At 44.9% G+C, this 22667-nt stretch overlaps 1 protein-coding gene across 2 annotated transcripts in view; it reads left to right on the top strand.

The window, feature by feature from the left end:
- The first annotated feature begins 1000 nt into the window (after nt 1-1000).
- Nucleotides 1001-22667, top strand: part of LOC139745890 (dipeptidase 1-like) — a 126908-nt gene continuing 105241 nt past the window's right edge. For both annotated transcript variants that reach the window (XM_071656538.1, XM_071656537.1), the window contains exon 1: nt 1001-1254. The gene's annotated coding sequence lies outside the window, so the exon portion shown is untranslated. The remainder of the gene's footprint in view (nt 1255-22667) is intronic.

Genomic DNA, 22667 nt, shown 5'->3' with positions numbered 1-22667 from the left:
GCATATTACAGCAGTGGCACAGACTGGCATATCACAACAGTGGCACAGACTGGTATATCACACAGCAGTGGCACAGACTAGCATATCACAGCAGTGGCACAGACTGGCATATTACAACAGTGGCACAGACTGGCATATCACAGCTGTGACACAGACTAGCAGTGACACAACAGTGGCACAGACTGGCATATCACAACAGTGGCACAGACTGGTATATCACACAGCAGTGGCACAGACTGGCATATCACAACAGTGGCACAGACTGGTATATCACACAGCAGTGGCACAGACTAGCATATCACAACAGTGGCACAGACTGGTATATTACAGCAGTGGCACAGACTGGCATATCACAACAGTGGCACAGACTGGCATATCACAGCAGTGACACAGACTGGCATATTACAACAGTGGCACAGACTGGCATATCACAACAGTGGCACAGACTGGCATATCACAGCTGTGACACAGACTAGCAGTGACACAACAGTGGCACAGACTGGCATATCACAACAGTGGCACAGACTGGTATATCACACAGCAGTGGCACAGACTGGCATATCTCAACAGTGGCACAGACTGGCATATCACAGCAGTGACACAGACTGGCATATCACAGCAGTGGCACAGACTGGCATATCACAACAGTGGCACAGACTGGCATATCACAGCAGTGGCACAGACTGGCATATCACAACAGTGGCACAGACTGGCATATGACAACAGTGGCACAGACTAGCATATCACAGCAGTGACACAGACTGGCATATCACAGCTGTGACACAGACTGGCATATCACAGCTGTGACACAGACTAGCAGTGACACAACAGTGGCACAGACTGGCATATCACAACAGTGGCACAGACTGGCACAGCAGTGGTATGCGGAGGGAGGGTGGGTGGGCGGGTGGGCGGGAGGGTGGGTGGGTGGGCGGGTGAGTGGGTGAGTGGGTGGGTGGGTGGGTGAAGCTATGCCACGTGTGTTCAGTGTGGGGCCAGACTCGCCCCAGCAAGGTAGTGTGTTGTGAGTCTGTCTCGCGCGCTCCGCTCCCTCCTCCACAACTTCCCCTCGCTATAACTTCCCTTCATATATGACCTATATACTAACCCCTCACTATATATATGAAGGACGCACACACACTGTGCATAAGAAGAACACTTAGAAAAACTCCAGTGGCAATCATATTCTTATGGGAACTGCAGAACATAACAGTACGGTGTTTCAAAGATAAGTTTACCAAGTGTAATTAAAAGGTACGTGAAATGTATTTGTTCTAATGTTCACATGTTCTATAAGCTATCTAATGTGTTTGTTCTAATGTTCACTTGTTCTATAAGCTATCTAATGTGTTTGTTCTAATGTTCACATGTTCTATAAGCTATCTAATGTATTTGTTCTAATGTTCACATGTTCTATAAGCTATCTAATGTGTTTGCTCTAATGTTCACATGTTCTATAAGCTATCTAATGTGTTTGTTCTAATGTCTACTTGTTCTATCAGCTATCTAATGTGTTTGTTCTAATGTTCACTTGTTCTACAACCTATCTAATGTATTTGTTCTAATGTTCACTTCTTCTATAAGCTATCTAATGTGTTTGTTCTAATGTTCACTTGTTCTACAACCTATCTAATGTATTTGTTCTACTGTTCACTTCTTCTATAAGCTATCTAATGTATTTGTTCTAATGTTCACTTGTTCTATAAGCTATCTAATGTGTTTGTTCTAATGTTCACTTGTTCTATAAGCTATCTAATGTATTTGTTCTAATGTTCACTTGTTCTATAAGCTATCTAATGTGTTTGTTCTAATGTTCACTAGTTCTATAAGCTATCTAATGTGTTTGTTCTAATGTTCACTTGTTCTATAAGCTATCTAATGTGTTTGTTCTAATGTTCACTTGTTCTATAAGCTATCTAATGTGTTTGTTCTAATGTTCACTTGTTCCACAACCTATTTAACGTATTTGTTATAATGTTCACTTGTTTTACAATTCATCTAATGTATTTGTCATTATTTTCATGTTTGATTTACGTTTCCAAGTTTAGAAAAACTGCAAAAAGAAAAGGCATATATATATATATATATATATATTAATATATATATATATATATATATATATATATATATATATATATATATATATATATATATATATATATGGGGTGTTCAGTGTTGTAAATGGAAATGGTGAAGAGCTTGTAGATTTATGTGCTGAAAAAGGACTGGTGATTAGAAATACCTGGTTTAAAAAGAGAGATATACATAAGTATACGTATGTAAGTAGGAGAGATGGCCAGAGAGCGTTATTGATTATGTGTTAATTGACAGGCGCGCGAAAGAGAGACTTTTGGATGTCAGTGTGCTGAGAGGTGCAACTGGAGGGATGTCTGATCATTATCTTGTGGAGGCGAAAGTGAAGGTTTGTAGAGGTTTTCAGAAAAGAAGAGAGAATGTTGGGGTGAGAAGAATGGTGAAAGTAAGTGAGCTTGGGAAGGAGACTTGTCTGAGGAAGTACCAGGAGAGACTGAGTACCGAATGGAAAAGGTACGAACAAGGGACATAAGGGGAGTGGGGGAGGAATGGAATGTATTTAGGGAAGCAGTGATGGATTGCGCAAAAGATGCTTGTGGCACGAAAAGCGTGGGAGGTGGGCAGATTAGAAAGGGTAGTGAGTGATGGGATGAGAAGTAAGATTATTAGTGAAAGAGAAGAGAGAGGCATTTGGACGATTTTTGCAGGGAAATAATGCAAATGACTGGAATATGTATAAAAGAAAGAGGCAGGAGGTCAAGAGAAAGGTGCAAGAGGTGAAAAAGAGGGCAAATGAGAGTTGGGGTGAGAGAGTATCATTAAATTTTAGGGAGAATAAAAAGATGTTTTGGATGGAGGCAAATAAAGTGCGTAAGACGAGGGAACAAATGGGAGCTTCAGTGAAGGGGGCTATTGTGGAGGTGATAACAAGTAGTGGTGATGTGAGAAGGAGATGGAGTGAGTATTTTGAAGGTTTGTTGAATGTGTTTGATGACAGAGTGGCAGATATAGGGTGTTTTGGTCGAGGTGGTGTGCAGAGTGAGAGGGTTAGGGAAAATGATTTGGTAAACAGAGAAGAGGTAGTAAAAGCTTTGCGGAAGATGAAAGCCGGCAAGGCAGCAGGTTTGGATGGTATTGCAGTGGAATTTATTAAAAAAGGGGGTGACTGTATTGTTGACTGGTTGGTAAGGTTATTTAATGTATGTATGACTCATGGTGAGGTGCCTGAGGATTGGCGGAATGCGTGCATAGTGCCATTGTACAAAGGCAAAGGGGATAAGAGTGAGTGCTCAAATTACAGAGGTATAAGTTTGTTGAGTATTCCTGGTAAATTATATGGGAGGGTATTGATTGAGAGGGTGAAGGCATGTACAGAGCATCAGATTGGGGAAGAGCAGTGTGGTTTCAGAAGTGGTAGAGGATGTGTAGATCAGGTGTTTGCTTTGAAGAATGTATGTGAGAAATACTTAGAAAAGCAAATGGATTTGTATGTAGCATTTATGGATCTGGAGAAGGCATATGATAGAGTTGATAGAGATGCTCTGTGGAAGGTATTAAGAATATATGGTGTGGGAGGCAAGTTGTTAGAAGCAGTGAAAAGTTTTTATCGAGGATGTAAGGCATGTGTACGTGTAGGAAGAGAGGAAAGTGATTGGTTCTCAGTGAATGTAGGTTTGTGGCAGGGGTGTGTGATGTCTCCATGGTTGTTTGATTTGTTTATGGATGGGGTTGTTAGGGAGGTGAATGCAAGAGTTTTGGAAAGAGGGGCAAGTATGCAGTCTGTTGTGGATGAGAGAGCTTGGGAAGTGTCTGTTGTTGTTCGCTGATGATACAGCGCTGGTGGCTGATTCGAGTGAGAAACTGCAGAAGGTGGTGACTGAATTTGGTAAAGTGTGTGAAAGAAGAAAGTTGAGAGTAAATGTGAATAAGAGCAAGGTTATTAGGTACAGTAGGGTTGAGGGTCAAGTCAATTGGGAGGTAAGTTTGAATGGAGAAAACTGGAGGAAGTAAAGTGTTTTAGATATCTGAGAGTGGATTTGGCAGCGGATGGAACCATGGAAGCGGAAGTGAATCATAGGGTGGGGGAGGGGGCGAAAATTCTGGGAGCATTGAAGAATGTGTGGAAGTCGTGAACATTATCTCGGAAAGCAAAAATGGGTATGTTTGAAGGAATAGTGGTTCCAACGATGTTGTATGGTTGCGAGGCGTGGGCTATGGACAGAGTTGTGCGGAGGAGGATGGATGTGCTGGAAATGAGATGTTTGAGGACAATATGTGGTGTGAGGTGGTTTGATCGAGTGAGTAACGTAAGGGTAAGAGAGATGTGTGGAAATAAAAAGAGCGTGGTTGAGAGAGCAGAAGAGGGTGTTTTGAAATGGTTTGGTCACATGGAGAGAATGAGTGAGGAAAGATTGACCAAGAGGATATATGTGTCGGAGGTGGAGGGAACGAGGAGAAGTGGGAGACCAAATTGGAGGTGGAAAGATGGAGTGAAAAAGATTTTGTGTGATCGGGGCCTGAACATGCAGGAGGGTGAAAGGCGTGCAAGGAATAGAGTGAATTGGAACGATGTGGTATACCGGGGTATATATATATGTATGTATATATATATGTATGTATATATATATATATATATATATATATATATATATATATATATATATATATATATATATATATATATATATTATCCCTGGGGATAGGGGTGAAAGAATACTTCCCACGTATTCCTCACGTGTCGTAGAAGGCGACTAGAGGGGACGGGAGCGGGGGGCCAGAAATCCTCCCCTCCTTGTATTTTTTTTTTTCAACTTTCTAAAAATGGGAATATATATATATATATATATATATATATATATATATATATATATATATATATATATATATATATATATATATATATATATATATATGCTTCCCTGATCTTTTGAAAACACTGGCGCGAAAAGTGTGACATATACTTAAGAATGGCTTACTTACACTTACTTTTACTCACTTAAACATACTTTTACCCACTTAAGCATACTTTTCTCTACCCGAGTTTTTAAGTACACTTATCTACACGAGGGTGAAGAATGTCCAGCTAACCATGTGTGATGTTTAAGTATACATTCAACCCACACTTATAATAAGTGTTACGTAACGCACTTACACTTAAGACATGAGTGTCGATATATTCACGTGAGTCTGATCAAGAGATGGTGAATAAGTGCACAGACTCACTTGTGTCTTAAGTATATTATAAGTCTTAAGTATATTAAGTATATAAGTTATAAGTCTTAAGTATATTAAGTATATTAAGTATAATTCTTACTAAAGAGGTCTGATAAGTGATATCATATGTGTTTTTGAAATATTGTAAAACAGCTTAATATTACAGAAAACTTCAGTAATATTACAGAAAACCTCAGTAATATTACAGAAAGTTTCAGTAATATTGCAGAAAGTTTCAGTAATATTACAGAAAGTTTCAGTAATATTGCAGAAAGTTTCAGTAATATTACAGAAAGTTTCAGTAATATTGCAGAAAGTTTCAGTAATATTGCAGAAAGTTTCAGTAATATTACAGAAAGTTTCAGTAATATTACAGAAAACCTCAGTAATATTACAGAAAGTTTCAGTAATATTACAGAAAGTTTCAGTAATATTACAGAAAGTTTCAGTAATATTGCAGAAAGTTTCAGTAATATTACAGAAAGTTTCAGTAATATTGCAGAAAGTTTCAGTAATATTGCAGAAAGTTTCAGTAATATTACAGAAAGTTTCAGTAATATTACAGAAAACCTCAGTAATATTACAGAAAGTTTCAGTAATATTACAGAAAGTTTCAGTAATATTGCAGAAAGTTTCAGTAATATTACAGAAAGTTTCAGTAATATTGCAGAAAGTTTCAGTAATATTACAGAAAGTTTCAGTAATATTACAGAAAGTTTCAGTAATATTACAGAAAGCTTCAGTAATATTACAGAAAACTTCAGTAATATTACAGAAAACTTCAGTAATATTGCAGAAAGCTTCAGTACTGTTACAGAAAGCTTCAGTAATATTACATAAAGTTTCAGTAAGATTACAGAAAGCTTCAGTAATATTACAGAAAGCTTCAGTAAGATTACATAAATTGTCAATAGACTTTAACTTTCCTAACATATGTGACAGATGGCGATATTACAGTAAACATCTCCATATGTACATACTGCTAAATACATCTGCTTCAAGCTTAGCATGATACACTAGCTCTAAGCTTAGCCTAATACACTAGCTCTAAGCTTAGCATAATACACTTGCTCTAAGCTTAGCATAATGATACACTCGCTCTAAGCTTAGCATGATAATACACTTGCTCTAAGCTTAGCATAATGATACACTCGCTCTAAGCTTAGTATGATAATACACTTGCTCTAAGCTTAGCATAATACACTTGCTCTAAGCTTAGCATAATGATACACTCGCTCTAAGCTTAGCATGATAATACACTTGCTCTAAGCTTAGCATAATACACTTGCTCTAAGCTTAGCATAATGATACACTCGCTCTAAGCTTAGCATGATAATACACTAGCTCTAAGCTTAGCATAATACACTTGCTCTAAGCTTAGCATAATGATACACTCGCTCTAAGCTTAGCATGATAATACACTAGCTCTAAGCTTAGCATAATAATAAACTTACTCTAAGCTTAACATAATAATACACTTGCTCTAAGCTTAGCAGAATAATAAACTTACTCTAAGCTTAACATAATAATACACTCGCTCTAAGCTTAACATAGTAATGCACTTGCTCTAAGCTTAGCATAATAATAAACTTACTCTAAGCTTAACATAATAATACACTCGCTCTAAGCTTAACTTAGTAATACACTTGCTCTAAGCTTAGCATAATAATAAACTGACTCTAAGCTTAACATAGTAATACACTTGCTCTAAGCTTAGCATAATAATAAACTTACTCTAAGCTTAACATAATAATACACTCGCTCTCAGCTTAACATAGTAATACACTTGCTCTAAGCTTAGCATAATAATAAACTTACTCTAAGCTTAACATAAGGATACACTTGCTCTAAGCTTAGCATAATGATAGACACACACGAGAGAGAGAGAGAGAGAGAGAGAGAGAGAGAGAGAGAGAGAGAGAGAGAGAGAGAGAGAGAGAGAGAGAGAGAGAGAGAGAGAGAGAGAGAGACGACATCTCATTAGAACAGATGAGATGGCTAATTTGACAAAGACATTTAGAAATAGATGACTTGAAATCCAAAAAAGGGGACCTTCCTTTTCAAAATCAAATCATAGAAACAGGATTAAATCTTTTTAGAAATAGGATGAATTGAGCAAAATTTGAATTCCAAACTTTCGTAATTTTTTGTTTAAAGTTATGTTTTTGGTTTAAAAAACAACCTGCCAGGGTGGTTTAATTACATGTCTGTCTGTCTGTCTGTCTGTCTGTTTCAGTGGACACTCAGCACTGGGTGGTTTAATTACATGTCTGTCTGTCTGTCTGTCTGTCTGTTTCAGTGGACACTCAGCACTGGGTGGTTTAATTACATGTCTGTCCGTCTGTCTGTTTCAGTGGACACTCAGCACTGGGTGGTTTAATTACATGTCTGTCTGTCTGTCTGTTTCAGTGGACACTCAGCACTGGGTGGTTTAATTACATGTCTGTCTGTCTGTCTGTTTCAGTGGACACTCAGGACTGGGTGGTTTAATTACATGTCTGTCTGTCTGTCTGTTTCAGTGGACACTCAGGACTGGGTGGTTTAATTACATGTCTGTCTGTCTGTCTGTCTGTTTCAGTGGACACTCAGGACTGGGTGGTTTAATTACATGTCTGTCTGTTTCAGTGAACAATAACCACTGGGTGGTTTAATGCTGTGGCGTGGCTGGTTTAATGGACCCCTTAAGGCACGAGTGGTGGTCTAATACATACATATGGTTGTTTTAGTGTGAGCCTGCCTGGGTGGTTTAACAGACGCATGATTGGTTTAATATATATAGACAGCCAAGTCTGGTAGCACTGCCAGGTCTGTGGATGAACAGCCCTTGAGCTGGGCGTGGACAAGACTGCTCCACTAAGGATTCGAACCCATGCCGTGCTCGACTCTCTGTGGCCGGGCGGCTCGTGATGACGTCACAGTCAGGACCGCTCACCCGTGCACCGCTAGGCGTCCTTAAGATCACTTGGTTAACCGTACTAGTAAGTCCCCCCCCCTCCCCCAGGGTTTGGAGTCCCCTTCACCCCCTGTGGTACGAAAGAGACCCCCCCTCTCAGTCCCCCTCCCCTGTGGTGGTGGAAGACCCCCCCCCCCAATGAACTAGGTAATTGACGTCGTTAGCCGGTTCGCTCCTGCCCAGCTGTGGGTGCGACCGTATCATTCTCCACGACACCGAATCATTCCTGCCACGGCAGGTAGTACCTGTCATGGCAGACGGCCTCTGGTGCGCCCATATCATCCTTCACTGACCCTTTTACCCCAGCATCGTCTCATGAACGGGGGTTCACACGTGCGTGCGTGCGCGTGTGTCTCTTCGTGCGTGCGTGCGTGCGTGTGTCTCTATCTCTCGCGAGGTCTCGCGAGGGTCTGCGAGATGGTCTTCCAGGAGTCCAGCAGGTCCTGGAAGGCCACTGGGACCACCTGGAACCAGAGTTGTGGGGCCATGGAGCGAGATAAGAACCCCAGTGATCGTGTGGCCATGTCTCTGTGGCCATGACTGTGTGGCCATGTTTGTGTGGCCATGATTGTATGGCTATAACTGTGTGGCCATATCTGTGTGGCTATGTCTGGGTGGCCATGTCTGTGTGGCCATATCTGTGTGTCCATGAACGTGTGGCCATGACTTTGTGGCCACGTAGTCATCACCTTTGGCCATCACTATGTGGCCATCAGAATCTGGCCACCACAGGAACAAAGGTTGAATTACGGACCCATCTATTTGCGTTGATGTGGCCAGGTCGGGAGGCCTGCGGAATACAGAAGCGGGCCTCTCGCGGACCACCTCTCCCTCCCCTGGGCCAGTGGGCCTCTCGCGGACCACCTATCCCTCCCCTGGACCACTGGGCCTCTCGCGGACCACCTCTCCCTCCCCTGGGCCAGTGGGCCTCTTGCGGACCACCTATCCCTCCCCTGGACCAGTGGGCCCTCGCGGACCACCTCTCCCTCCCCTGGGCCAGTGGGCCTCTCGCAGACCACCTCTCCCTCCCCTGGGCCAGTGGGTCTCTCGCGGACCACCTCTCCCTCCCCTGGGCCAGTGGGCCTCTCGCGGACCACTTCTGCCCTCCCCTGGGCCAGTGAGCCTCTCGCAGACCACCTCTCCCTCTCCTGGGCCAGTGGTCTTCTCGCGGACCACCTCTCCCTCCCCTAGGCCAGTGGTCTTCTCGCGGACCACCTCTCCCTCCCGTGGGCCAGTGGGCCTCTCGCGGACCACCTCTCCCTCCCCTGGGCCAGTGGTCTTCTCGCGGACCACCTCTCCCTCCCCTGGGCTAGTGGTCTTCTCGCAGACCACCTCTCCCTCCCCTGGGCCAGTGGTCTTCTCGCGGACCACCTCTCCCTCCCCTGGGCCAGTGGTCTTCTCGCGGACCACCTCTCCCTCCCCTGGGCCAGTGGGCCTCTCGCAGACCACCTCTCCCTCCCCTAGGCCAGTGGGCCTCTCGCGGACCACCTCTCCCTCCCCTGGGCCAGTGGGCCTCTCGTGGACCACCTCTCCCTCCCCTGGGCCAGTGGGCCTCTCGCGGACCACCTCTCCCTCCCCTGGGCCAGTGGGCCTCTCGCAGACCACCTCTCCCTCCCCTAGGCCAGTGGGCCTCTCGCGGACCACCTCTCCCTCCCCTGGGCCAGTGGGCCTCTCGTGGACCACCTCTCCCTCCCCTGGGCCAGTGTTCTTCTCGCGGACCACCTCTCCCTCCCCTGGGCCAGTGGGCCTCTCGCGGACCACCTCTCCCTCCCCTGGGCCAGTGGGTCTCTCGCGGACCACCTCTCCCTCCCCTGGGCCAGTGGTCTTCTCGCGGACCACCTCTCCCTCCCCTGGGCCAGTGGGTCTCTCGCGGACCACCTCTCCCTCCCCTGGGCCAGTTTGAGGCCATCATCAAGGCCAGTTTGAGGCCATCATTAAGGCCAGTTTGAGGCCAACATTGAGGCCAGTTTGAGGCCATCATTAAGGCCAGTTTGAGGCCAACATTAAGGCCAGTTTGAGGCCAACATTGAGGCCAGTTTGAGGCCATCATTAAGGCCAGTTTGAGGCCAACATTGAGGCCTGTTTGAGGCCATCATTAAGGCCAGTTTGAGGCCATCATTGAGGCCAGTTTGAGGCCTACATTGAGGCCAGTTTGAGGCCAACATTAAGGCCAGTTTGAGGCCATCATTAAGGCCAGTTTGAGGCCATCATTAAGGCCAGTTTGAGGCCTTCATTGAGGCCAGTTTGAGGCCATCATTACGGCCAGTTTGAGGCCATCATGAAGGCCACTTTGAGGCCAGTTTGAGGCCACCATTAAGGCCAATTTGAGGCCAACATTAAGGCCAGTTTGAGGCCAACATTAAGGCCAGTTTGAGGCCACCATTAAGGCCAGTTTGAGGCCAACATTAAGGCCAGTTTGAGGCCATCATTAAGGCCAGTTTGAGGCCATCATTAAGACCAGTTTGAGGCCAACATTAAGGCCAGTTGAGGCCATCATTAAGGCCAACATTAAGGCCAGTTTGAGGCCACCATTAAGGCCAGTTTGAGGCCATCATTAAGGCCAGTTTGAGGCCATCATTAAGGCCAGTTTGAGGCCAACATTGTAAGCTCCCAACTTACAATCATTACAGGTGATTAAGACTTAATGAGCTGGAGACAATTAAGGGGTCAGCCACCTCATTTCTTGGTGGTGGGGGGCGGGGTGGTCCGTGTTTTGGGACGTGGTCTTCACACCTGCCTGGCGGTGCGTGGGAGGCCGACGGACCCTGAGAAGCCTTCGCCACTGACGTACAATGGGAAAGTCCAGGAGGCGCTTTTAAAGGTGGTGTGTCAGGCCATGCGAAGACCCGTGACATATTTTTATATATTTTCCCACAGCAGAAGGTGTATGTCTTCTCTGGATGACCACTGGAAGACCCTCACGACTCTGGATGAACACTGGAAGACCCTCACGACTCTGGATGACCACTGGAAGACCCTCACGACTCTGGATGAACACTGGAAGACCCTCACGACTCTGGATGAACACTGGAAGACCATCACGACTCTGGATGAGTACTGGAAGACCCTCACGGCTGTGGATGAACACTGGAAGACCCTCACGACTCTGGATGAATACTGGAAGACCCTTACGACACTGGATGAACACTGGAAGACCCTCACGACTCTCTGGATGAACACTGGAAGACCCTCACGACTCTGGATGACCACTGGAAGACCCTCACGACTCTCTGGATGACCACTGGAAGACCCTCACGACTCTGGATGAGTACTGGAAGACCCTCACGACTCTGGATGACCACTGGAAGACCCTCACGACTCTGGATGACCACTGGAAGACCCTCACGACTCTGGATGAACACTGGAAGACCATCACGACTCTGGATGAACACTGGAAGACCCTCACGACTCTGGATGAACACTGGAAGACCATCAACTACTTTCTGGAAGGATGCTGGAAGACCCCTAGTTCAGGCTCCAGCTTCCAGACTCTGCATGGTTAAGACTACAGCTTCCAGACTCTCCATGGTTAAGACTACAGCTTCCAGACTCTGCATGGTTAAGACTACAGCTTCCAGACTCTCCATGGTTAAGACTACAGCTTCTAGACTCTGCATGGGTTAAGACTACAGCTTCCAGACTCTACATGGGTTAAGACTACAGCTTCCAGACTCTACATGGGTTAAGACTACAGCTTCCAGACTCTGCATGGGTTAAGACTACAGCTTCCAGACTCTACATGGGTTAAGACTACAGCTTCCAGACTCTACATGGGTTAAGACTACAGCTTCCAGACTCTACATGGGTTAAGACTACAGCTTCCAGACTCTCCATGGTTAAGACTACAGCTTCCAGACTTTGCATGGGTTAAGACTACAGCTTCCAGACTCTACATGGGTTAAGACTACAGCTTCCAGACTCTGCATGGTTAAGACTACAGCTTCCAGACTCTACATGGGTTAAGACTACAGCTTCCAGACTCTCCATGGCAGCTTCCAGACTCTGCATGGGTTAAGACTACAGCTTCCAGACTCTGCATGGTTAAGACTACAGCTTCCAGACTCTACATGGGTTAAGACTACAGCTTCCAGACTCTCCATGGTTAAGACTGCAGCTTCCAGACTCTACATGGGTTAAGACTACAGCTTCCAGACTCTGCATGGTTAAGACTACAGCTTCCAGACTCTACATGGGTTAAGACTACAGCTTCCAGACTCTTCATGGTTAAGACTGCAGCTTCCAGACTCTACATGGGTTAAGACTACAGCTTCCAGACTCTACATGGGTTAAGACTACAGCTTCCAAACTCTGCATGGGTTAAGACTACAGCTTCCAGACTCTACATGGGTTAAGACTACAGCTTCCAGACTCTGCATGGGTTAAGACTACAGCTTCCAGACTCTCCATGGTTAAGACTACAGCTTCCAGACTCTGCATGGTTAAGACTACAGCTTCCAGACTCTTCATGGTTAAGACTACAGCGTCCAGACTCTGCATGGGTTTAGACTACAGCTTCCAGACTCTGCATGGGTTAAGACTGCAGCTTCCAGACTCTCCATGGTTAAGACTACAGTTTCCAGACTCTCCATGGTTAAGACTACAGCTTCCAGACTCTGCATGGTTAAGACTACAGTTTCCAGACTCTCCATGGTTAAGACTACAGCTTCCAGACTCTGCATGGTTAAGACTACAATTTCCAGACTCTCCATGGTTAAGACTACAGCTTCCAGACTCTCCATGGTTAAGACTACAGTTTCCAGACTCTCCATGGTTAAGACTACAGCTTCCAGACTCTGCATGGTTAAGACTACAGCTTCCAGACTCTGCATGGGTTAAGACTACAGCTTCCAGACTCTCCATGGTTAAGACTACAGCTTCCAGACTCTGCATGGGTTAAGACTACAGCTTCCAGACTCTCCATGGTTAAGACTACAGTTTCCAGACTCTGCGTTTCTTGCTAGGCGCAGTTTTTATCTATTTTCTTTTGACATAAACATCGAGGCAGACGCTGACGCCTCCTACAGACCTCGAGACGCCCTTTCCATTTGACATCCAGGAGGAACCTCTGGGTCTGGAAGGGCGCCGTGCCCTGTGCTGTGGTAGCGAGGTGAAATGATGAATGATAAATTAAGTCCATTTTTTTTTTATTGTTAGTTGAGACGTTATGGGCAACTGGGACCCTAAACAAGGCCATCCCATTAACGATATGTATATATATATATATATATATATATATATATATATATATATATATATATATATATATATATATATATATATATCATTTTACTAAGAAAACCTCCTCCCCCATTGAACATTACCCCATCATCACCACCACTTCAGTGGCTGTCAAGTTTCACTTCTTTGGCCCACGGTGGGTAGCTCTCTCTCTCTCTCTCTCTCTCTCTCTCTCTCTCTCTCTCTCTCTTTCTCTCTCTCTCTCTCTCTCTCTCGTGTGTGTGTGTGGGGGGGAGGGGGGGGAGGGGCTTGCTGCTGGTTTGCAACACGTAACTCACAATTCTACTTAAACACCAAGGTAGATGGTCATCTACCAGACAACCAAACTGGTTTTAAAACCAAAGTAGATGACCATCTACCAGACTGCCAGTTTACTACCGAAGTAGATGAACATCTACCAGACAACCAGTTTACTACCAAAGTAGATGAACATCTACCAGACAACCAGTTTACTACCGAAGTAGATGAACATCTATCAGACAACCAGTTTACTACCAAAGTAGATGGTCATCTACCAGTCAACCAGTTTAATACCAAAGTAGATGGTCATCTACCAGTCAACCAGTTTAATACCAAAGTAGATGAACATCTACCAGACAACCAAACAAATTTAACACCAAGGTAGATAGTCTACTACCCGTCTACCAATTCTACTACAAGAAATTATCTACTCAATAATTATCATGATAATTCCCCATCTAACTTAACACAGACTGCAAGAAGACAAAATGAATAAAAAATTTATCACTTTTGAAAAATTTAAATTTACATAAATTTGGCATTTCTAAAAATTTAAATTAACATAAATTTGGCATTTTTAAAAATTTAGATTGATATGAATTTGGCGTTTTTAAAAATTTAAATTGACATAAATTTGGCATTTTTAAAAATTTAAATTTACATAAATTTGGCGTTTTAAAAAATTTAAATTTACATAAATTTGGCATTTCTAAAAATTTAAATTGACATAAATTTGGCATTTTTAAAAATTTAAATTTACATAAATTTGGCGTTTTAAAAAATTTAAATTTACATAAATTTGGCATTTTTGAAAATTTAAATTGACATAAATTTGGTGTTTTTAAACATTAAAATTCTTATAATTTGGCGTATCAGTTCGACTTACTAATTCCAGCTTATGTTGAAGAGAAAAAGCTACACCGAAAATAGTTAACTTACAAGTAAATTTGAAACTATATGTGTCCAAATGAGGCACAAAAAATTAAAATGTAAAATTCCCTGGCAATTTTGGGTAATCTAATTGCATATGTAATCAAATATGTAAATTAGTTTAGGGTTTAGGTATGTATTGACGGGGCAACGAAGGTGGTGTGCGTTGTTAAGCAGAAAGAACTCTTATGCAAACCTGCTTTATGGTCGTGATTGTGTGTGTGTGTGGGTGTGATACAGACACACACACACACACACACACACACACACACATACAGACACACACACATACAGACACACACACATACACACACACACACACGTACACACACATACATACACACACACACACACACACACACACACACAGACACAAACACACACACATACACACACATACATACACACACACACACACACACGTACAAACACACACACACACACACACACACACACATACACACACACACACACACACACACACACACACACACGTACAAACACACACACACATACACGCGCGCGCGTGCACACACACACACACACACACACACACACACACACACACATATCTATCTATCTATCTATCTATCTATCTACACACACACAGACACACACACACACATATATATGTATATATATATATATATATATATATATATATATATATATATATATATATATATATATATATATATATATATATGAGAGAGACCAGCCCCCCCTCCCCCCAGGTGACTTTCCCCACCGGTGTGGTAGGATGAAGCGGGCGGAGTCCGGCAGCGCTGAACCATACTACCCCTCAGGTCATGTCGTCCGCTAATTGCCTTACGATAATTAGTTATGTTAATTACTCTAGCACTACAGGTGTTATTAATCACGCCTAATTACTGTGCCTGACGTATGGTTGTTAGGTAGTTAGTCAAGTTAATGATCTTTGACACCTTGTTCGTACATAATCACCCATGGGGTAATTAGAGGGCCATGTGACGCGGCCGTCACCAGGCTCCCTGTGACGCGGCCGTCACCAGGCTCCCTGTGACGCGGCCGTCACCAGGCTCCCTGTGACGCGGCCGTCACCAGGCTCCCTGTGACGCGGCCGTCACCAGGCTCCCTGTGACGCGGTCGTCACGTAGGGTACACCATGTAAGAACCCCCCCGCCCCCCAGGATGGAGGCTCCAGTGATAATTGGAGGCTCCAGTGACAGTTGGAGGCTCCAGTGATAATTGGAGGCTCCAGTGACAGTTGGAGGCTCCAGTGACAGTTGGAGGCTCCAGTGATAATTGGAGGCTCCAGTGACAGTTGGAGGCTCCAGTGATAATTGGAGGCTCCAGTGACAGTTGGAGGCTCCAGTGACAGTTGGAGGCTCCAGTGACAGTTGGAGGCTCCAGTGATAATTGGAGGCTCCAGTGACAGTTGGAGGCTCCAGTGACAGTTGGAGGCTCCAGTGATAATTGGAGGCTCCAGTGACAGTTGGAGGCTCCAGTGATAATTGGAGGCTCCAGGGACAGTTGGAGGCTCCAGGGACAGTTGGAGGCTCCAGTGACAGTTGGAGGCTCCAGTGATAATTGGAGGCTCCAGTGACATTTGGAGGCTCCAGTGACAGTTGGAGGCTCCAGTGATAATTGGAGGCTCCAGTGACATTTGGAGGCTCCAGTGACAGTTGGAGGCTCCAGTGATAATTGGAGGCTCCAGTGATAATTGGAGGCTCCAGAGACAGTTGGAGGCTCCAGTGACAGTTGGAGGCTCCGGTGATAATTGGAGGCTCCAGTGACAGTTGGAGGCTCTAGTGACATTTGGAGGCTCCAGTGACATTTGGAGGCTCCAGTGACAGTTGGAGGCTCCAGTGATAATTGGAGGCTCCAGTGACATTTGGAGGCTCCAGTGACATTTGGAGGCTCCAGTGACAGTTGGAGGCTCCAGTGACAGTTGGAGGCTCCAGTGATAATTGGAGGCTCCAGTGACAGTTGGAGGCTCCAGTGACAGTTGGAGGCTCCAGGGACAGTTGGAGGCTCCAGTGATAATTGGAGGGTCCAGGGACAGTTGGAGGCTCCAGTGATAATTGGAGGGTCCAGGGACAGTTGGAGGCTCCAGTGACAGTTGGAGGCTCCAGTGACAGTTGGAGGCTCCAGGGACAGTTGGAGGCTCCAGTGATAATTGGAGGCTCCAGTGACAGTTGGAGGCTCCTGAGACAGTTGGAGGCTCCAGAGACAGTTGGAGGCTCCAGTGACAGTTGGAGGCTCCAGTGACAGTTGGAGGCTCCATTGACAGTTGGAGGCTCCATTGACAGTTGGAGGCTCCAGTGACAGTTGGAGGCTCCAGGGACAGTTGGAGGCTCCAGGGACAGTTAGAGGCTCCAGTGATAATTGGAGGCTCCAGTGACAGCTGGGGTAAAAATATCTCATCAAATTCTATGACAAAATGACATTCAAAACTTCAACCCTCCCCCCCTCCCCCCCACCTGATTTACATAGCGAAACAGAAATAGCAAATTCTAATTTATATAAATTAATTTTTTTTTTGACAAGTTTGGAGGAAGAAAGATGTATATAGATGTATATGAGAAAGAGAGACACTGAAACTCGTGGCCTTATATATATATATATATATATATATATATATATATATATATATATATATATATATATATATAAATTTCTTCTTAAAAATCTATTTAAACATCGTAACGAAAAAGGTGAAAAAAATCTTATATTGTAAGATTAGAAAAAAATATATATATATTTTCTTCATCATATTCACTGGTTTCCCCGGCAAAAAAATTCTATTAAATCTTCATTCTTCAGCGGCCAAAAACCAGAGGGGAAAAGTTTTTGCATCAGTGGATTTTGCTTTCCATTCAAAGTGCGTTAAGGCCAAGGTGCGTTCTAGCTGAAGTGCGTTAAGGCCAAGGTGCGTTCCAGCTGAAGTGCGTGTCTATAACTTACAAATCTCAAAACATTTCACTAAAATTGTTAATATGGAAACATATATGACCGGAAAATGTATCTTTCTTCTTTCAAACTATTCGCCATTTCCCGCGTTAGCGAGGTAGCGTTAAGAACAGAGGACTGGGCCTTTGAGGGAATATCCTCACCTGGCCCCCTTCTCTGTTCCTTCTTTTGGAAAATTAAAAAAAAATAAGAGAAGGGAGGATTTCCAGCCCCCCGCTCCCTTATATATATATATATATATATATATATATATATATATATATATATATATATATATATATATATATATATATATATATATATTGCAAATGAAGAGAAATGAATATATATTTTGTTTTAAGAATAATCAGGCGTATGTGTACGCTGTATTGGCGTACTTATATGAGATTATATATACACCTCTATGTGTGTTTCGTGCACATATCCCACCTCCAACACAAGCCAGGACCCATGCAAAGTCGCCGATAATATAACACAGAAGCCAGTGTGGATATTTGAAAAGGGTGGTCAGGGGGCGGCGCGGAGGAGTTTGCACTACGTGCCTGGGCGCCATCTGGTTCCACCCTCACTCTGGCCAAAGCAATTAACACGAGAGGATCCCAGCCACCACTCCACCAACGTGGAGGGCCAGAGGCGCGGGGGCCAACATGACCCAGCCAATAGTCTTATCTTCTCGTTTAAGATACGATAATAGAGGGGAAAAATGGAAGAGCTAGTATACTTGGTTCCCATGCAGCGGGTGCAATCAGTCATACACACACACACACACACACACACACACACACACACACGACGTTGGCGTTCACTTCCTTAAGAGCAAAACACGCGTTAGGGTTTTGGACGGTCGACCGGGCCCAGCTGGTGTGTTCTAGCTGAGATGCTGTGGAGAGAGAGAGAGAGAGAGAGAGAGAGAGAGAGAGAGAGAGAGAGAGAGAGAGAGAGAGAGAGAGAGAGTGGACCAAAGGCTGAATTGAGGCGCATTCAGGGGTCATCGATCAAGGTGTGTGCCTCCGTGGTTTAATGGCTAGTGTTGTTGACATGAAGCATGCAAGGGGCCACCAGCGCTGTATCATCAACAAACAACAACTGACTCACTTCCCTGGCCCTCTCTCATCCCCCACAGACAGCATACTCACCCCTCTCTCCAAAACTCTTGCATTTACTTCCCTTACCATCCCATCCATAAACAGATTGAATAGCCATAGGTGACATCACACACCCCTGCCGCAGACCGACTTTCACTTGGAACCACTCACTCTCCTCTCTTCTTACTCGTACACATGCCTTACACCCTCGATAAAAGCATGTCTGTTTCAAGCAATTTACCTCGCACACCATATGTTCTTAAGACCTTCCACAAGGCGTGTCTCTCTCAACCGTATCATATACATTCTCCAGATCCATAAATGCCTCATATAAATCAATATGTATCTCTTAAGTACTTTTCCCACACATTCTTCAAAGCAAACACCTGATCCACACATCCTCTACCACTTCTGAGACCACACTGCTCTTCCCCAATCTGATGCTCTGGACATGCCTACACCCTCTTGTGTGTGTGTATATATATATATATATATATATATATATATATATATATATATATATATATATATATATATATATATATATTAATGAAAAGAACTTGAGAAATGGGTTGGTTTATCCAAGTCGTCTCGCCTAACATTTTCAAAATATATACGAAGACCAATGTTCATCAAATTGTTCAGCAATGTTCAGTTCAGGTGCAGGTCCTAGAGAGAACAATAGTTCGTCAGGCCAGATGGGGGGGGCGGGGGGGAGGGGAGAAATGTTCAACTGTTTCATATCCTACACAATAACACAATAACAACATCCCTGGCACAGCGCGTGGCTTTGGTTGGCAAAGATGAAGGAATTGTGATATATATATATATATATATATATATATATATATATATATATATATATATATATATATATATATATTGGAAAGGATCACAATTTTGCGCGTGATCAAGATATTCCTATGAGTCCACGGGGGAAAATGAAACACGAAAAGTTCCCAAGTGCACTTTCGTGTAATAATCACATCATCAGGGGAGACACAAGAGAGAAATATAACATAGCTTCGTCTCTTCGTTGTATATCAACTGACTGTTATATTTCTCTCTCGTTTTTTTTTTTTTAATTTTCCAAAAGAAGGAACAGAGGGGGCCAGGTGAGGATATTGAGTCTTATGAGGCAGTCTTATGAGGCAGTCTTATGAGGTAGTCTGGTGAGGCAGTCTTATGAGGCAGTCTTATGAGGCAGTCTTATGAGGCAGTCTGATGAGGCAGTCTGATGAGGCAGTCTGATGAGGCAGTCTGATGAGGCAGTCTTATGAGGCAGTCTTATGAGGCAGTCTGATGAGGCAGTCTGATGAGGCAGTCCTATGAGGCAGTCTTATGAGGCAGTCTGATGAGGCAGTCTTATGAGGCAGTCTTATGAGGCAGTCTTATGAGGCAGTCTTATGAGGCAGTCTGATGAGGCAGTCTTATGAGGCAGTCTGATGAGGCAGTCTGATGAGGCAGTCTTATGAGGCAGTCTTATGAGGCAGTCTTATGAGGCAGTCTGATGAGGCAGTCTCAGAGTTCGCTGATATATCTCTCCCTCTCCCATTCCCTCTCCCTCTCCCATTCCCTCTCCCTCCCTCTCTCCCTCACCTCCTCCCTCATGCCCCATCACTGACCCCTCCTACTCCATCACATGATTAATGTATCTTCTCCCTCACTCCCTCACAACGCTTTCAATTGGATTAATGGCTTCCCCCCCAGATGGCCTGGTCCCCCCTTCCCCTGAGTCTGGGGATCTGGGGGAGAGCCAAGACCTGGGGGGGTCAGGGGGAGGTGGGGGGGGGTGTGGGGGGGGGCGCTTACCTCCCATTAGCTCCACGAATCGTTAAGTCACCGGGTTAGCCCCCCAGTGCACGGGGTCATAGTGGTCTATGTGACCCACTAGGTCAGCCCCAGTACACGGGGTTATGGTGGTCTATGTGACCCACTAGGTCAACCCCAGTACACGGGGTCATAGTGGTCTATGTGACCCACTAGGTCAGCCCCAGTACACGGGGTTATGGTGGTCTATGTGACCCACTAGGTCAGCCCCCAGTACACGGGGTTATGGTGGTCTATGTGACCCACTAGGTCAACCCCAATACACGGGGTTGTGGTGGTCTATGTGACCCACTAGGTCAGCCCTCAGTGCACGGGGTCATAGTGGTCTATGTGACCCACTAGGTGTCAGCCCCCCAGTACACGGGGTTATGGTGGTCTATGTGACCCACTTGGTCAGGCCCCAGTACACGGGGTTATAGTGGTCTATGTGACCCACTGGGTGTCAGCCCCCCAGTACACGGGGTTGTGGTGGTCTATGTGACCCACTAGGTCAGCCCCAGAGTGCACGGGGTCATAGTGGTCTATGTGACCCACTAGGTCAGCCCCAGTACACGGGGTTATGGTGGTCTATGTGACCCACTAGGTCAGCCCCCAGTGCACGGGGTCATAGTGGTCTATGTGACCCACTAGGTGTCAGCCCCCCAGTACACGGGGTTATGGTGGTCTATGTGACCCACTAGGTCAGGCCCCAGTACACGGGGTTATAGTGGTCTATGTGACCCACTGGGTGTCAGCCCCCCAGTACACGGGGTTGTGGTGGTCTATGTGACCCACTAGGTCAGCCCCCAGTGCACGGGGTCATAGTGGTCTATGTGACCCACTGGGTCAGCCCCCAGTACACGGGGTCATAGTGGTCTATGTGACCCACTGGGTCAGCCTCCAGTACACGGGGTTATGGTGGTCTATGTGACCCACTAGGTCAGCCCCCAGTACACGGGGTTGTGGTGGTCTATGTGACCCACTAGGTCAGCCTCCAGTACACGGGGTTATGTTGGTCTATATGACTCACCAGGTGTCAGCCTCCAGTACACGTGGTCTATAGCACACCTCCAGTACACGTGGTCTTTAGTACACCTCCAGTACACGTGGTGGTCTATAAGACCCACTAGGTCAGCCCTAGTACAGAGAATGATGGCTGACCCCGTGTTCTCCCCAGTACACGGAGTTATGGCTGACCCCGTGTTCTCCCCAGTACATGGGGTTATGACTGACCCCGTGTTCTCCCCAGTACATGGGGTTATGGCTGACCCCGTGTTCTCCCCAGTACATGGGGTTATGGCTGACCCCGTGTTCTACGTCGTACAGGAGTTATGGCTGACCCCGTGTTCTACCTCGCACACGGGGTTCCACACCGTTCAGTTCTCACTACCTCTGGTATAAGGTGACAGGACATGACGTACATACCAACCACGTGGTCAGAACCCGTGTCATCACCAGTGTAAGCCAAGACTTCGTTTTTCAGTATGAAACCAATGTGCATAACTCGCGTGTGTTTATACATCCATATGTATGATATGTCATATACATAATGTATATCATCATCATACATGATAGGCTGTATCCACACACTTCGTTGTCATACTGTTTTTCAAACGTTTTTTTTATTATTTCAATAAAAATTTTGTGTTTTAATGAAGGAGGAAAAGATGAGGGATCTCCCCCTGTGTGGCTCAGGAAACTTTGAATCATGGGACCCGTTTTCTCCAGCTGTGGCTCGTAGAAAACCAGGGACACAATGACTCATCCGGGGGGGGGGGTCTTCCCTAAGATCTGTGCCACACACAAACACACACACACACACACACACACACACACACACACACACACACACACACCACAGTCTCCCTCTCCAGCAATTCATCCATCAACCCGACATTTCATCTTGTGGAACCATTGCCCATTCAACTGACCTTATATATGTTCCTGTCTTTCCCTCTGATTGGACATTACAGAGGATGACCTCGATGGCCTTACCACTTTGGCAAAACAGGTCACCTATAAGAGGTGTTTCTCTGGGGGTTAAAACCAGAGGCCAAAACCCACATTGGAAGATGAATTCATGTTTATTTTTCCAAACACCTGCTATTATAAACTCGTATCTCTTCATCTGCGTCTATCATCAAGGGACATATGTAAATAGGTCTTCTAATGCTTGTATTTCTGACACACTATTGGAAGACTGCAAACACGAA

Source organism: Panulirus ornatus, chromosome 63, assembly GCF_036320965.1.
Source record: "Panulirus ornatus isolate Po-2019 chromosome 63, ASM3632096v1, whole genome shotgun sequence".
In the NCBI taxonomy this organism is placed as follows: Eukaryota; Metazoa; Arthropoda; class Malacostraca; order Decapoda; family Palinuridae; genus Panulirus; species Panulirus ornatus.
The sequence above is the reverse complement of the archived record's forward strand: the minus strand, read 5'-3'. Positions and strand labels throughout refer to the sequence as shown.